At 45.3% G+C, this 15863-nt stretch overlaps 1 protein-coding gene across 4 annotated transcripts in view; it reads left to right on the top strand.

Annotated features, from left to right (window-relative positions):
• The first annotated feature begins 1813 nt into the window (after window positions 1-1813).
• Window positions 1814-15863, top strand: part of ZPLD1 (zona pellucida like domain containing 1) — a 108214-nt gene continuing 94164 nt past the window's right edge. For 3 of the 4 annotated variants that reach the window (XM_080576558.1, XM_080576557.1, XM_080576553.1), the window contains exons 1-2: window positions 1814-2086; window positions 2641-4894. The gene's annotated coding sequence lies outside the window, so the exon portion shown is untranslated. Of the gene's footprint in view, window positions 2087-2342; window positions 4895-15863 lie in introns of those variants that run through there. The other variant, XM_080576556.1, reaches the window with a different exon arrangement.

Here is a 15863-nt window from a genome sequence, read left to right as displayed (position 1 = left end):
CAGTGTCTGAGGTGGTCTACTGAGATTTGCATTTTTGCTTTCATGAAATTTAGGTAAGCCTTTGTGTTTGAAAAAAGTGGTAAATTGTCAGTGTACTCCTCCACCCTCAGTAAGGAGCACAGCTGAGTTGGTTCTACTAGGAGATAAACGATGGCTCAAAATTTGTCTGAGTAACTGGATTATCTAAAAAACAAACACACAAACAAAACCCAACAATTATTGTAGATATCTTCAGAAATTAAACAATGGCTCAAAATCTGTCTAAGTGTCTGGATAATCTCAAAAAACAGAAACAAACAAAAAAAACAACAAAGCAAAACAAAACAAAACAAAACAATTTATTGTAGTTATCTTTGGAAATTAAAAGGAAAGGATTTGAGTTTATTGGACTAAGACTTTTATGTGTTTTGTCAGTTTGCCACCTTTGCCATAATACAGCGCTTTATATTTGACAGTTTGTAGTGTTTCTCATTGCTACCAGCAATGGAAAGTAATGCATTCCCACCCACTTAATCCCCTTTAAAAAGAGCGATCCAGACCACAATGAAGTCATTTTGGTAACATGATGCAGATGTTTATAAGCATGCTGTTGTTGTTATGCCAGTCTCGGTAACTATCTCCCGTCGCTGATTTAACGCTTACTAAAATGTCAGATGCTATTTATTAACCCACCATGAATATATAAACTGGAATCATGAGTACAATGTTTAGCTTAGAATATTGTTTCATTGAATTTACCAAAATGCAGTGCAGAAATGATGCTGCCCTTAACTGTGCATTCCCCAGCCTCTGAGCGTGCAGATTTTATCTGTGATGTGTGAGGGAATCGCATCAGCTCACACAGCAACTGCAAGTGGTGTTTATTCATTTTGGGCTGGGGGGTGGAAGAAAGGGTCTGAGTCATAAAATCTCAAGCCATATTCCAGTTTCTTTAAAATCTGTGTGTGTTCAGGAGCAGAGTTTTTCTCTCTGCAACTCTGAGACCACTAACACTCTTTCTTCATTAACTTCTGGACAGAAGTTTGACAAACATTCATATTTTGAAACCCAGCTTTTCACAGGGTGAGTGACCAAATTATTATTATTATTATTTTTATTTATTTATTTATTTTCAGAAGCACTAGCTTACTAGCACAGTGCCTTTCCCTGGGTATTGCTGGTTTGATTACACTGACAAAATAAATGTCCTGCATCTCTCTGCCTCCTAGCCTGGGACTGTGCGTGTGGGATTTGTCGGGCTGGTAATTAAGCCTGACGCTAACTGCTGAAGTCCATTTCATCCAGCATTGGATAAAACACAGCCAGTGCCTTCCCGCAGCAAGCAAGCTCTGGCAGGGGGATGGTCACAGATGCCAGGGGGGTCTCAGCCAAATCCCATCTCTGCCCTGCAGCAGTGCCAGCCCATCCATCCCTGTGTGTGGAGAAGGTATCGCTGTGCACCACACAAGCCGTCAGACCTTGGCTGTACAGTTGACCCCATTTCCCTGCATCAGCCCAGGCACTGGAGCCGAGGAAGGGCTCTGTGGGCAGTGCTGGCACCCCACAGCCGCTGGCGAGGTGAGCCCTGGTTCCCGTCTGCGCTTGGCCGGGGCCAAGTCTGGCACCACATGTCATTGTCCTGGAGGGGACCTAGCCACGGGCTTGGAAACACCCTGCGCTGGGAGTTTTCCGCACTGTGGAGGAATGAAATGAAAACTAACTGCAGTCATGTCACTGCCGTCCAAAATAAACAGGGATGTGGGGGTGGCGATCCTGCTTTTTTTTTTCCCTTCTGCATCCCTCAGTCACAGCTGGGATTGGGGCATTAACCCTGCTCCTGCTAAGCTGCCTCGTTGCCCTTCCAGGTGGGAGACAGGTGCTTTGCTGTCAGCTTTTCTGCAGGTGTGAGAAAGGGAGACTCCCCCCGCATTTTGGTCCCATGCTATGCGACATCGTACTGGTGAGCCCTGTGGCTGACAGTGCCTGTGGGGCTGAGCCCCACGTGCCTTGCCCCCTGCACACGTTTGGGGCCACTACTTCTCCTTCAGCCCTCTCCTGGAACCCCAGCAAAATGCCCCGTGGGAAATGCAGACATGAGAAGATGATGGTAATGGGGCCCAGCAGTCTTGTCATGTACAGTGCTGTGCTCCCAGGGGGTTTCTTTGTTGGCCGTCACCCCAAGGAACAGCTGCTGTCCTTGCTCCAGGTGAATTGGGTGGCAGATCTACACTGCAGCCTGCAAACGCTTCTCATCTGCGGTCCCATCTTGGAGCAAGAACAGGGCATATTGATCTTAACTCCCCCAAATGAGGGAGGTTTATGTATTTGCTGTGGGCTTCCTGAAGCCCAGCAGCGCAGTGGGAGGAGGAGTTGCAGCTGCTCTGCCACAGCCTTGGGATGCCTCAAAATCTCAGAGTTACCCTCCCTGCCTGTGCAGGGTGGCTGGATAGGACTGAGACCTCTGGGCTGACCAGGGCTGTTGCTGATGATCGCTGCTGGCTGGGATTCACCAGGCAGCAATGTGACCATTCACAGTCTGCATCTCCAATATCTTATTTATTTATTTATTTATTTATTTATTTATTTATTTTTTATTGGCAAAGTTAGGTTACTGTTGTAGACATAATGTATTTATTGGTTGCATTATTCTGCTTTATCTAGGCTATTCTATTTCCACTGGCCCAGATAACTGAAAGCTGCTGACAGCAGTAGCTCTGTGTACTGACCCAAAAGACAGAACTCAAGAAATGTTTGGGGGCCTGGAAGGTTATACACGAAGATGAGAACCCCCCCTGTCTCCCAAATAACTAAAACTGTCGTTTAGCAAGGTGTCTGCTGAAGTCATGGTCCAATGGTAAATGATTAACATTGTGAAGCAAATGAGTGTGCAGCTGGGAGTGATGAAATACTTGAAGGAAATCTTGAGGCATGAGGCAGCTGTAGGCAGCTGGAAAGCAAGGTCACGGGGGGAGAGCTCCTTCGTTATGGCTTTTCACAGAAGACTGAACAAATATCAAGAGAAAGTATCAACACTGCCAAGTTGACATTGTCTGTTGGTTGATTGACTCTCTTTGAAACTTTATTTTAAAAAACGAAAGTAAATAATTTAGATAAACAAATACCCGAGGGGCGTGCAGCGACCGGTGGATGGGCAGCGCTCTCCTCTGAGCTGGCCTTCAGGAGTGCGGACAAGATGACCCAGCAGGGAGTTTCCACTGCTGCCTTTTGACCGGCTGCATCAGTCTTTCAGCCAAGCTGAAGAAACTCATATTGGAAGTGAAATCAAAGCACCCTTGGCGTTTTGTCAGCCGCCTCTGTGTGCATCTGCTTCGCCGTTCCCGGACCTTCCCTGGGTTTTGGGACGTCGCCGGCCGGGCCATGTGAGGGGATGTGTGCCCGCAGCTTCCCTCCGCCCGTGCCTAGGACGTCCGAGCAGTAGAGTGGGAGCAGATATGTCCTCTCAATATTATGCTTCCCAGGGTAGTTTTCCTGCAATTGAGTGATTCTTATGGGCTAGAAAACAAATTCTGTCTTTGTAATGATTTTTGGCCTTGTTGTTTGGCAGGGTTACATACCCTTTCTCAGTCATGTCTGTGTTTCTTCTGGGCTTTGCCAGTGATGAGTGTATCCCGCAGTGCTACCATAATCCTGTAATTCTGACATCAACACGCACACACAAATTAACAGCTGGGCTTCTAAAACCTAGACACTGACTTGAACCTATATGTTTTTACATGGTCAGGTTTCACTTGCCTTTGGTTTTGATTCTTACAAGATAGCTTCTTTGAAGCACTTCTGAGCTCCAGGAACTTAATTTCGTTTTAATGAGAGTCCAGATTTTCTTAATTGCATGATACTTGGCAGTGTTAAGAAAAATAGTAAAAATCATGAGACCTTTGATACTTGCCAGAAATGTACAAGAATCTGCGGGTAACTTTTTATGTCTTATTATCCAACCCAGTTTTCAGGTGTGGCTGTCTGTTAATGCTTTCCAGTTAGTGGACATGAGCTTTAGTCACGAGTACCTTTGTTTTCTACACCTGATATGACACACAGTGCCTGGAAGCCCTGTTTATTTCTTCAGGAAGATATAAAACTGCTTTGTCATAGCCGATTGTCTTGGTGTTTATCATCCTGATGCTAATACTTGTCAGTTCATTTAGTGTGTGTGTATGAGCACGTGTCTGTGGGTACCCATAACTGCTAGCAGACTGCTCTTCCCCAAGCCACACTAATTTCTCTGACCATTAATTTGAAGCCCCAGAGATGGGAGGAGGCAGAAATTAATCATGGACTAGAGGGATTGTGCTGTTTGGGCTATAATTGTGTATTATCAAGAAACATGTTCAATTTTGGTTACACTTCCTTGGGGCTGGGTTCTGCTTCCACTGGAGTCAATGGGCCTGGTTTTGGTGACACCAGAAAAACAGGATTCGGCTTGTGGGGCTGAGCCACCTCCAGCTAAGGTCCAAGGAGAAGCCTCTGAATATAGAGGAAACAGCCTCATCTTGAATGACATATGAGACTTTTCTGTAGGGCTGAGTTTTTCTGGGGTCTTTTTGCTCTTATTTTCCTCTTATCCTGATGTGCTAAAAAATCAGTAATAAATCTTGCTGTTTCCTCAAATGAAGTGAGGCATATAGTGCCAAGCGGGCCACCTATACTTCATCAGGAGAGGGAGGCAGCAGTGGGGCTGAGAAGACTGGAAGGAGCTGTGGGTGTTTGCAGGGATGTGGGACAATACCCTGCGAACAAGACTCACCTGGGCGCTGAGGTGCCGCCTGTGGGGTATAAAAAGCCTGGAAACCACCTAATTTATTTTTTGACTTTTTCTCTTGGGGGGAACAGAAGAGGGACAGGATGGTGTTCCCTTGGCCCTGAAAGCAGAGGGTGACAAAAGCAATGGTACCAAAAGGTATGTTTTTTTTCTTATTTTCTACAAGTGTTCTTTGGGAAACAGGTGTGTTTTCTTGTGCTGTTGTCTTGCTTACTGATGTGTGTGATAATTCAGTGAGGCTTTATTTTTTCCTGTGCCTTTGTGGATCATTTGAGCTAAGTTAACTACTATGTCTTTAACGCCCTTGTTTTCTCTAAGTCACCCATGAAGTAGTAAATGAATTTATATCGCTATGGTCTCCAAAGGAGTATTTGCTAATTAATTTGAGGTGCCTCTACTGTTTGCCTGTTCCTGTTGAACTGCTAGTAGCTATGAACAGAGATAACTGCTATCACTGGGCAATTATGGCTTTATTTCCTTCTGACAAAAAGTCTTGTTCTAAGATGTGTTTGGAGGCTGGACCTTGCTTCCTCTGTGGACAAGAGGATGCTCCTAAACGTAACTCAATTAACATGTGGTATAATCCTAGTGAAGATGGTGTATCTCTGTAGTTGTGGCTCATGACAGCAAGTTAGGCTGGTCAGCCTGCTAGCTTACAGACAGACAGGAGCATGAATGGGACTGATTCCCCAAATCCCTTTGATTTGCAGGCTTGTTAGGTCCACAGACGGGCAAGTATGTCTCTTAGGTCTTCGCACTGATTACCTGTGTAAGATAAACGTAGTTGCTTGCCTCATTTGGCTACAGCTATGAGGAAGCCCTGTACCTTTTCTTTGTGAGCAGAAGTCAATCAATTTGGCTTTCTGTGACCCTCTCACCTGATGCCCTGGTGTGTGAGACTTGTGACAGCTTAAGAGAACAATTTTTGGTGCCTGAGCTTACAGAGGTGAGTACTCCTTCCCCTCTCCCAGGCGCTCTCCTTCCTTTTTCACTGTAAACTCTGCTGCTGCTGTTTTCTTGCCTGAGGCCTTGTACATTATCCTATGAATATGATCTCAGCCTAAAATCCAAACCAAGATATAAACACAACAGAAAGCGGCAGAACTGTTTGTTTTGCCTGCGTTGTCTGTTTCTGGAGAAATCACCGCTGTGTTTAGCATCTTGTTTAAATTGCTGAGGTGTTCCCATGCCTTTGAAGGGTTACTCTGCGCTTGCCTGTGGTGTGCTGCTCCTAATCACCTCTGTTTATTGCTGACACATACTTGGCTTGTTTCACCTGCCTGTGATCTGGAGATGGGGGCAGGAGGAGGAAGCATCTTGCTTTCCCAACCAGGGCCACAGGTTGCAGTAAATGGGGCCTGGGGAAGAGGAGGGCTACCAACCACAGCTCTCCTGTTAAAGCCTTTGTTGGGAGTAACGATGTGTTGGCAGGAGGGTCTGGATATGGTCATCCACCACTGCCTGATGACAGGGTCAGGATGCTTTGATATGAAGCACACTGATTTCCTATGCCAACACTGGAAATGATGTTCATCCTGTGTCAGGCTTCTGATGGTGGTGTCAGCACGAGCATGTTGGCTTTGCTCCTCTGGAGGTACCTTGGTCTCCTTGGATCCTGTCCTGTCTCCCTCCTTCCCTCTTCACGGAGCCCAGGCTGGAAGCTGGTTGCACCACCCCTGACCGATACTCACGAAATAGTCGTCTTGGTGCAGGCAGGAGCCCTTCAGGAGCCAGGGCAAGCCTGGGGCGCTGAAATGAGCACGCGTGTTGTTGCAACACCTCCTGCGCTGCCTGGTTTCAGTTCTTGCACTCCTCCCCTCCCTTCTGACTAATGCTGTAGGAATGCGACAAGCCAAAATCTCTGTGGGGTACTGCTTAAATTTTTGCTTTTCTTGACTCTTTGAATAAAAGAAGGTGGAAGGAGGCACGCACATGCTGGCCTCCAAAATAAGGTGACACTGTGCTGCTGGAGGACTTCGAAAAGTGACTCCTGGATTGAGTACAGATGGAGGGAGCTCCTTCCCAGAGAGCAGCTACTCAGCTCCTTCAACAATTTGTATTCCTCTACAACGCATTCAAAATCACTATCTGCTCCCGAAAGCTTGGCCAAGAATTTAAGATACGCAGTCCAAGGGGACAGGAAAATCAGAGATAACTGTACTATGGTTCATGATGAGGTCTGCTAGAAACAGCAATATAAATCACATATATAAGTGGATGCTCTCTTGAGGGGGCTTGGGGGTGGGGAACAGAATGGCAGTTCACATGCTGTGCTCATCTTTTTCGTGATAGTTTCTAAAATTCATCTTTCTGGTGATAGTTTCTAAAACTACTCTAGTCTGAGTTGTTACTATGCTTTCCAAGTGACAATGTGAAATGCTACTGTGGGCTTCCCACCTGACCCACAATTGTGTGGTCAGTGATAAAGTCAAGTGAAGGCTGGGATTTAGAAATCTGAAAGGTATTTCTGTGCTTGGGAACGTCTTCAGTCATCCCTTCTAACTTCAGTGTGTCTTCTATAACTTTGGTGTAATGTTTTCTTGCCTCATTCAATGCAATCATTGAAGTAATGATGCTAAATTAGTCACGATCCTGTAACTTGCGGCAGATTTTGTTCCCAAATGGGGTGCTTTGTCAGCACGGCAGATGAGCTGTGTTGCAGACTGAAGGGTAGGAATCTCTTCACTGACTTCCTTTTTTCCATTTCTTAAAACTAATAGCAGAAGTTGGGATGCTTTCTAAAACTAACAAAAGTAGAGAAAGCAAATGTGATTGTAGGGTTCCAGCTTGATGGGGTAAAGGGCAAAAAACTGTGATTGAGCGGAGTTATTAATTAACAACTACTTACCGGATTCTTCCCAATTTATGACTTCATCTATCATAACTCTTTCAGTAAATCATCCTTGGTGATTATGTACATGGCCACTGAGTAATCATACAGTATGTACAGCCAAAAAAAAAAAAAGCTTAGAACACAGCAACTGTAGCTTAAGACCTGTTCCCAAAGTGGACCAGGCCAGAAAATCTTTTCAGCAAGACCGTCTGCAAGCTATTTCGTTAAAAATAGAGGGGCTGGCTGTGGTGCTGGGGGCTGGATGGCTGAAGGGGTAGCCCTGTGGTTGGGTCAGAAATCGGCCACATCCTTGGGGATGCTTCTTGCCTCTCCCTCCAAAGCATCCCCCTCTGTGACTGAGCTGCAGGTTTGGGTGGGGGCAGCAGTGCCACTGCTCCAGCTGTGAAATAGGCTGGGGGGCTGCTGGGCTGGCTGGGGGCCTCCTGGGAAACCCCAGGAAAACCACAACAATGGCCACTTGTCTATTCTTTTGTTTTGAACAAGTACAGTTAGAACAGGAGAGGGGACCTGAGAATGGCCCGGAGAGCATCTGTTCCCCTACTAGCCTTCAGACTTCAATGTTTAACCAGCCTCCATAATTAGGGCATTTTTTTATGCATCATTGTGTTTCTTCTAGCAGGAGGGGGAACAGAAAGAGAGGCAGGTATGAAAAGTGAGCTTGGAGCTGGGAAGGCAAAGACCAAAGAGCTGGAATGGGGCCTATTCACTCCCTGGCAGCTTGAGAACCTATTTGTGCAGGGGTGAGCACAGAGTCCATTGGTTTTTGACCTAACCATAGCTCAATAACAAATGCAATCTCAGTATGAGAGGCAGAAACATCATTAGAAATTGCTGCTAATTAGAGAGTGGACAATTTATTAGTGAGAGGTTGGAATCAGCAAAGCTGAAAATCAGGTGGAATAGCAAAGCAATCAGGATCCTGCAGGAGGTGGATCTCCATATCTCTCTGATCACCCCTCTGCCTCCTGTCATCACAGGGATGTACCATCACTAATAACTTCATCACCTGCCCGTGAGGCATCGTCTTCGCTGTATGGATTAGAGGCTGAAATGCAGCATGGACTAAATGACTTGCCCAAGGTCACGGAGGAAATCGGTGCCTGAGCCAAGAACTTCAAAACCAGTATTTCTGAATCATGACTGACATCTTGGTGCCAGCCGGGGTTTGGTTAAGGTTGGGTCCCTGGCCAGAAGGAAAGAGTTAAACAAAACAAAAAAATCATGTTGATGTTCTCTGAGAAACAGCACCTCTGGTTCAAATGTTCCTTTCATGCTCTGACCCTTCCTATTGCCTCAGCTGTCAGTTAAGCTAAAGAGCTTTTCCCAGCGTGTTTACTTTGAAACATTCTCTCTGCATGGACCTTTGGGGTCACGAATCCTTCGTGTTTGCTGCCTTGTGGGGTTTTTGTCTAATTATTTTCCTTTTGGAGGTGCTTTCTTCCTTTTTACATTGTCGAAGGGCAGGCGCTGGGAGGGACCAGGGCGGCTGCCAGCGGAGGGTGTGAGTGGCAAGGGGTTAAGTAATGGCTCTGCCAGCGCTGATTCCCGTAACTGCTGCTGCCTCCTGCCCTGCCAGGAACAGCCAGCCCATCGGGTGGCAAGCTTTGAAAGACGAAAACAGCCCGGGCTGGCAATCTGTTGCCCTGCATGGGGCTGCAGGGGAAAGCTCGTGCGTGTGTGTGTGCGTTTTCATAGGGAATTTATTAGTGCAATGTAATAATATCTAATTATTTAAGTAATAAGTGGCTGGGAGCTACAGGTGCCCAAAGAAGCGCATGAGGGAGGGTGTGTTTGGGGTGCAGGCAGGAGAGGGGGCCCTGTAGGGTGAGTGCTCCTGCTGGGGCTGCCTGCCGTGGGGCAGGGTGCTGGAGACCCCTGTAAACGCTGCCTTGCTCCTGTCCTGTCTGCTTGGTAAAGGGCGTGATTTGTATACCCCTTTCTTGTCCCCCTCTCCTTTATTTGTTCGTGATCTAGCAGAGGTGGATTACAGGGGGGTGCACAGGGTGGAGTTAAGGGTTTCTTTTAATGCCTGTGTGAATCCACTACTGGTTGAAGCTGCAGAGTAATGTGAGCGGGCTGAATACGACACTTTCTGATGCCCCCAGGAGAAATCAGATGTAACTAAATACATGTGTTCTTAGGAACAACTTAAACTCCTTTTTCTTCCCTTCTTGCTTTGTAGTGCTGATTGTTGGAAACTACCCAGACAAATAGCCTCTTAAATGAGATGCATCTCTGCTTTCATCGATAGTAGCATATTTACATCCCTATATACTCTGCCATAGCCACCTCTAATACCCATAAAGGCAATAGGGTCTAACAGTCCATAGGGCTGTCCTAAAGGATAGGTTTCCACTAAGCTATACAGACAGGGAATTTTTCCATCGGGGGGAGGGAGGGGGGGAGTTTTGTTTCATTAAATCCTGCCACCAGCTTGTCTCTTTAGCTGACTGATGAAGCAAACCTTGAGACCTCATTTCTCCACTGGTTGTTCCCTACAATCCTTCAGTCCATGAGTTTGCTTTTGTCTCCTCCTTGTCACAATGTCACTGAAGCAGTTCAAAAAGCCCAGAGCTCTGAAGGTGACTGGTCAAAGTAGCAACTTGATGGGCATATTGATGCTCAGATAAAATCATTAAGGCTGGAAAAGACCTCCAAGACCATCTGGTCCAACCATCCCCCTACCACAAATATCACCCACTAAACCATGTCCCTAAGCACCACATCCAACCTTTCCTTAAACACCCCCAGGGATGGTGACTCCCTGGGCAACCTGTTCCAATGTCTGAAATAGATATAATCTGAAGTCTTCTACCAAAAACCCCCGCATGACTCAGGAAAGCGTTCTTTGTCCAAGGAAGCTTTGCTTTATCTCACGTGCGTCAAACCTCAAGTAGCTATTGTCCTGAAAATCTGCTTTTTGCTAACACCCGATGGTATAGACAGGAACCATCAACGTGGGCTGAGATGGCGGGAGAGGCAAGCGCAGGTTATCCAGAATCACAGCAAAGGTCTGTCTGACCTGTGTCAGTCTGTCTTCTGCAACCAGACAATAAAGCCATAATTTTTATCAGCTCTTCAGATGGGGAAAAAGTGTTTAACCTCATTTCTCAAGAAAAGCTGGATGTTGTCTTGAGTCTATGTGCTGACTGTAATCCAAGTACTCTCCTCCCATTTTTCATCAAGCAGACTATGACCCATTCCTGTTGTTTAACCCTCCTTTGACCTAAGATGCTGTATAGCTGTAGTCCCATTGATTTTTTTCCTTGAATTATTATGGGAATTGAAGCATAAATGTGCTCTTTCCTTAACAGCCTTTTTTTTTTTTCCAAATTAACACCTTCTGTCCCCTCTTAAGTAGTATTTAAAAGATATCTGGATAGACAAATGTAATTATGGAAAGACTGAAGTAAAGGAAAAGCTTGTTTGTAAATTTATATTGAATCATTAATTGTCATGTTTTGTAGCATTTTTATCTGTGGTAGCACTACAGTAATTACTTTCCCTTTCCATGACTGGAATTCTTTCAGAGGTCTTAACGTGTTGTGTTTGAGTGTTTTGCATGCTGTAGCTTGACTTTAGGATACTTGTGCTCTCAGTTCTTGGGCTGTGAAATGTGACCACTTCCATAGGGCTGATGTGAAGAGTGAATGATTGCTTGCAAAATGCTTTTGACCCCATGCTTTGCACATATCTGAAGTGATACTGTATTTTTAAACATCTATCTCACCTTTGTGGGCAGCATGCATAGACGCAGTCCGTTCCTCCTTGTGAAAAAAACAGGCAAGTTTGCCAGAATCCAGTCTTATACTGGTACTAAACATGTAGTGCTTCTAAGGGGCCATCACCAATCTCTTTTATCTGCAGACTAGTATCAACCAATTCATCTCAACGAAAAACACTGAGAATGGATTGCTACTCTTGAACTGCTTTTTTACTTAATCCATTAAAAAAGCTAAACAACTTCAGTAGTGAAGACTGGTATTTTTCAGAACAGATAATAGAAAGGGGAGGAGCAAAATAAATACTTGGCATATGTGGAAACAAGTTATACATCTGCTCCCAACCCCAGCTGGAGCTTGCTTTAGCTTTAGTACTGCAGAAAGAGCTCCACTCACTGGTAGAGCATGTTTCTAGACTCTGCGAATAACTTGGTCCTGGGCTAAAAAGATACAAAACAGCAGCATTTCCAAATGATAATGTCACTGCTGTGCTGGGAAATCTTGTGTTCAGCGCAGGACTGCTTGTTTCCTTACTAAACCAACTCAAATGTTTTGTGAACCTTATGCATGGAAGTTAGCCCATAGATTATCTGTGTGTATGGAATAGGTTTGGAAGCTCTTAAGAAGTTTGCTGCCTGGTTCACTAGGCTGATGCACACTGTGCATGGAAGGCTTTTGGCTTTGGTCCCACTATGGCAAAAAGAAAATTCCAGTTTTGACCAACATTGTTCTCCCTTTTCCTGACCAAGTCAGCACTTCTGCTGCTGCTTTTTCTCTCTCCCAGGAGCAGGCCCCTCTGCAAATGCACTGGCAGCATGTCGTGCAGCTGCCTGCCAATGGCTGCTTGGCGTAGGGATCTTTCCTCTGCTACCAGAGTTGTTGCTCTTGGGATTTTGCTGTTCCAATGGGCAACAATTAACATTTTAAAAGGATGTCAGTGATGGTTTGGAAGACCTAATGACAATAAAACGTGGGTTTATTGTGGCTGTACCTTCAGAGCTAGATCATAGTTCACAAATTGCTGCATGTCCTACACCTACTGCAGGACTAGGCCTGCAGAGTTACAGGCGATGGGGCCAGGCATGCAGAGATGTCTTGGCTGGCTTTGCATGAGTCGGTGCTGGCACTGAAGGCACCATTGTTGCATCAGTGGGGCAGTGCTGGGGTGTGGGTCTGCACACATGAAGCTGGATGGCTTTCAAGCCCCAGCCAGGCATGAGCCATGCAGATGCCTGGGGCTGTCTTGGCTCAGGTGTCTCTTTGTGCTGCTCTAAAATAGTGACAGGGCTGTTTCTGGAAGTAAAAAATGCTTTGTGCCCACATAAAGTGGTTACAGCCTGATGTGTTATCCTTGTTACATTGCCTGGTCTACTCCACTGCTGTTTGACTATGAAGAAGGTCCTTTGTGGTTGACTCTATCTCTGAGGCTTGACTGCTGCCTGGGTAGTGGGTAGGAGTGTGTATGAGCACAGGGTGCACATATAAGATGCTGCGGTGGTATGGCTGTGGGATGTCTTGCTCCTTTTTGTGGCACTTGGGATATTAGTTGTGGCCACATGGCTGCAGCAGCAGGCACAGGCACTAAAATGTAGTTGGTGGAGATGTACCCTTGTAAACAAATTGTAGCTGAGCCTGCCATAACAAGGTCACACTTCAGGGTTTTCAGGTCATTAATTGAAAATGATTGGGTTTACTGCCAGTCATAAACGTTGATTCCTGGCAGAGAAATCAATATTGCCTCCAGTCATCTCAAAAAGTGTCAGTCTTTTCACACCTGAATAGACACATGCCCTATGTTAACACGTGCCATGAGACATGCTTTGCTGGTTGAAGATGTTGAGAGACATAAAGACAAATCAGTGTGTGCTTGCTCATCCATGATGAGAAAGCTATCTGAATTTAGTCCTGGTTTGGGAAAAGCCACCTTATTTAGTGGCAGATGAGCTTGTAAGGGTAGGTATCTTTAGTCAGATCAGGAGATGTGCTACGTGCATGGCTGTGCTACCTGGCACATGGTGGAGGCAGAAACTGTGTGGTGTTGTGTTGTGGTCTGGATATATCTGGGAGAGATGGAGCCCTTTTAAATCTGGAGCCTTGTGTAACCCTACCTGTACCTGGTTAAAGCTTCCCTGTCCACGTGTTGTGTGCAGGTTGGCCACTGGGAGCTCAGCTGAAGGTCAAGATTGGAAGCTCTTCTGTTCTGTGCAAGCATCTCTGTTAATGCTATGGGGAGCACACCTAAAGGAGCTGTACAGGCCCATCTGGCCCCTGTCCTGTTGCAGAATGGCCATAAACAGGTACCCTGGTGCAGGGAAGAGTGAGGCAAGTGAGCGTGACACTGCTCCCAGTTCTCTTCTCAGGGGTTGTCTACAATAACCTGACTTACTGAAAGTCACCCAGGAATTTGTACACTTCTTAAGGGGCTTTGTGTTCTTATGGTCCAGTGGTTTTACTGTGCTCTCTGCATGCACAGGGAACTCCCCATGAGTCAAGGTTTTAAAACTACATATAACCTCTATGAACAATGTTGCTTCCCACTTCCCTTCTCCCCAGCCTTTGTGAGCCCTGACCCTTGGAGATGGGTTGCATGTGAGGAAGAGAGCTCAGCTCTTGGGCTTGACACGGGGTGGTCACCAGCCTCATGGCAGCTCAGTCAAGCCTGCTGTTGCTTTGCAGTTGATGTCACCTGCCTCCCAGGTGGGATTTGGGCAGGACAAAGAGGCCACCTCCATGCTTGGACACTGTTATTGCTTGGCACTGTGGATCCAGGACCTGGCTGTGCTGAGTGATGCATGAACAGTGTGGTCCCAGCAGTCTGCAAGCTATGTAAATTATGTCCTGGAAATTGCACAGGGATCCTGATACATCTACGTTCCTTTGGCTTCATTTGTAAGGGTTTGCCAAGTCACTAATGAGAGAGAAAGTTGTCTTCAGAGACTCTGCAAGCCAGCTTTGGCCGATGATATTTTATTAGCTATCTTTGCCAGGAAACTGAAGTAATACGTTGATATGGTAAAGGACACTTCTCTCTTCCAGTGCCAATGTAGTCATGTTTTATGAGCAAATAGCCATCTGCCACATAGCTGTATGAAAACGTGCACATTGCATAAATGCTTGTGTGTAGTAGATGAGATTCTTATCATAACCTTAAGCATAACATGTAGCTATCTGGACCAGAATAATTATTAGGAAACATTTCAACTCCATTTCAAGTGTTCTCCATTTCAGTGCTGTTGAGAGCGGTACTGTAGTCAAGATATGGATGCTTGAAATTAATTACTAAGTGGTGTAGATAAAATATTTACAAAGCATTTTTCTTCTGTTAAAATTTCTCCTCTTGAAGCAAGAGTGACCCCCTTAGTAGTGAGGATCAGCATTTCTTTGGCTTGTGAAGTTCCATCTAACATCCAGGGAAGACTGAAAACTCTGCATTTAATTCCTTTTTCAAGGAGTAGATTAGTAAAATAAAAGACAAGCAGAGGTGAGGAAGTTTATCTGCTTTGATGGTTGGGGTTAGTAAATGTGGTGAGAAAAAATTACCTGGATTTTTTTTTACTCTTTACTTTGCATTTCTGGGATTTTTTAGAAAAAAATAAAGTTTCATATAAGGAGTAACTGAATTTCAGTTCATACAAAGACTAAGTTTTTATTGTGCCTTTTAATCAACTTTTTTTCTAACCAAAAAAGCATGCAGCTTTTTCAAAGATATTCAAATTAAGATATGCTTTCTGCTCTTCATTACATGAATAAAAGGCGGGTGCTGACACTTGTGTGTTATGACCTATACTCCAACTTCTGATGCAAAAACTCTTTTCCATACTTGCAACTTCATTTATGTGGTACCGAGTCCTAGACAATAAGCTTCAAGTGATTGTAATACCTTTCACGGATGCTTTAATTATGTCCTTTTTTCAGACTTGTGAGGAACAGGATCATCTAGCTTAGCTGAGAACCCATCCTCCCTCTGACATCTTAAAGGCTTGGTTAAAAAATGAAGTTGCTTCAAACGCTTGAAATCTAGAACCAAGAATGTCTGGGTAAATCAAATAGCTCAGGTGCTTGATTTGTCATGGGAGTAAATAAAGTTGCGGTGGATTTCTGTATTATGAACAAACTGATGGTCTTCCCAGCAGCTCCTGGAAGTGCTTTGCCTGATTTCACAGCTGATGCCTCTGTGGTAGAGGGGATTTAACATGCTGAAGTTCAGTGTTGTTCTTTCATATTAAAAAAAAAAAAAAAAAAAGATTGAGGAAGAGCCAATGTATTTACTTTGGTTTGGAGGAATGATGAGCAGCAGCCAAGGAACATTGAGGTCCCTCAGGTTTGTTGCACCATTCTCTGGCATAAATGTGTGTCTGGGCTCTCCTGGAGATGTGGGATCTGCCTCCAGGCTGGATGCAGCTCATCTGTAGAAAAGTACTCTTGCCTGTTGCAGCAGTGCAAGATTAGCCTTAGAAAGGCATGCTAGCTTGTTCCTTTGAGAGATGGTGGGGCTGAAGGGAAATGATGAGGCTGCTTTCTTGGGGGAAGG

This window comes from Anser brachyrhynchus, assembly GCF_964034855.1.
Source record: "Anser brachyrhynchus genome assembly, chromosome: 1".
Taxonomy (NCBI): domain Eukaryota; kingdom Metazoa; phylum Chordata; class Aves; order Anseriformes; family Anatidae; genus Anser; species Anser brachyrhynchus.
The sequence above is the reverse complement of the archived record's forward strand: the minus strand, read 5'-3'. Positions and strand labels throughout refer to the sequence as shown.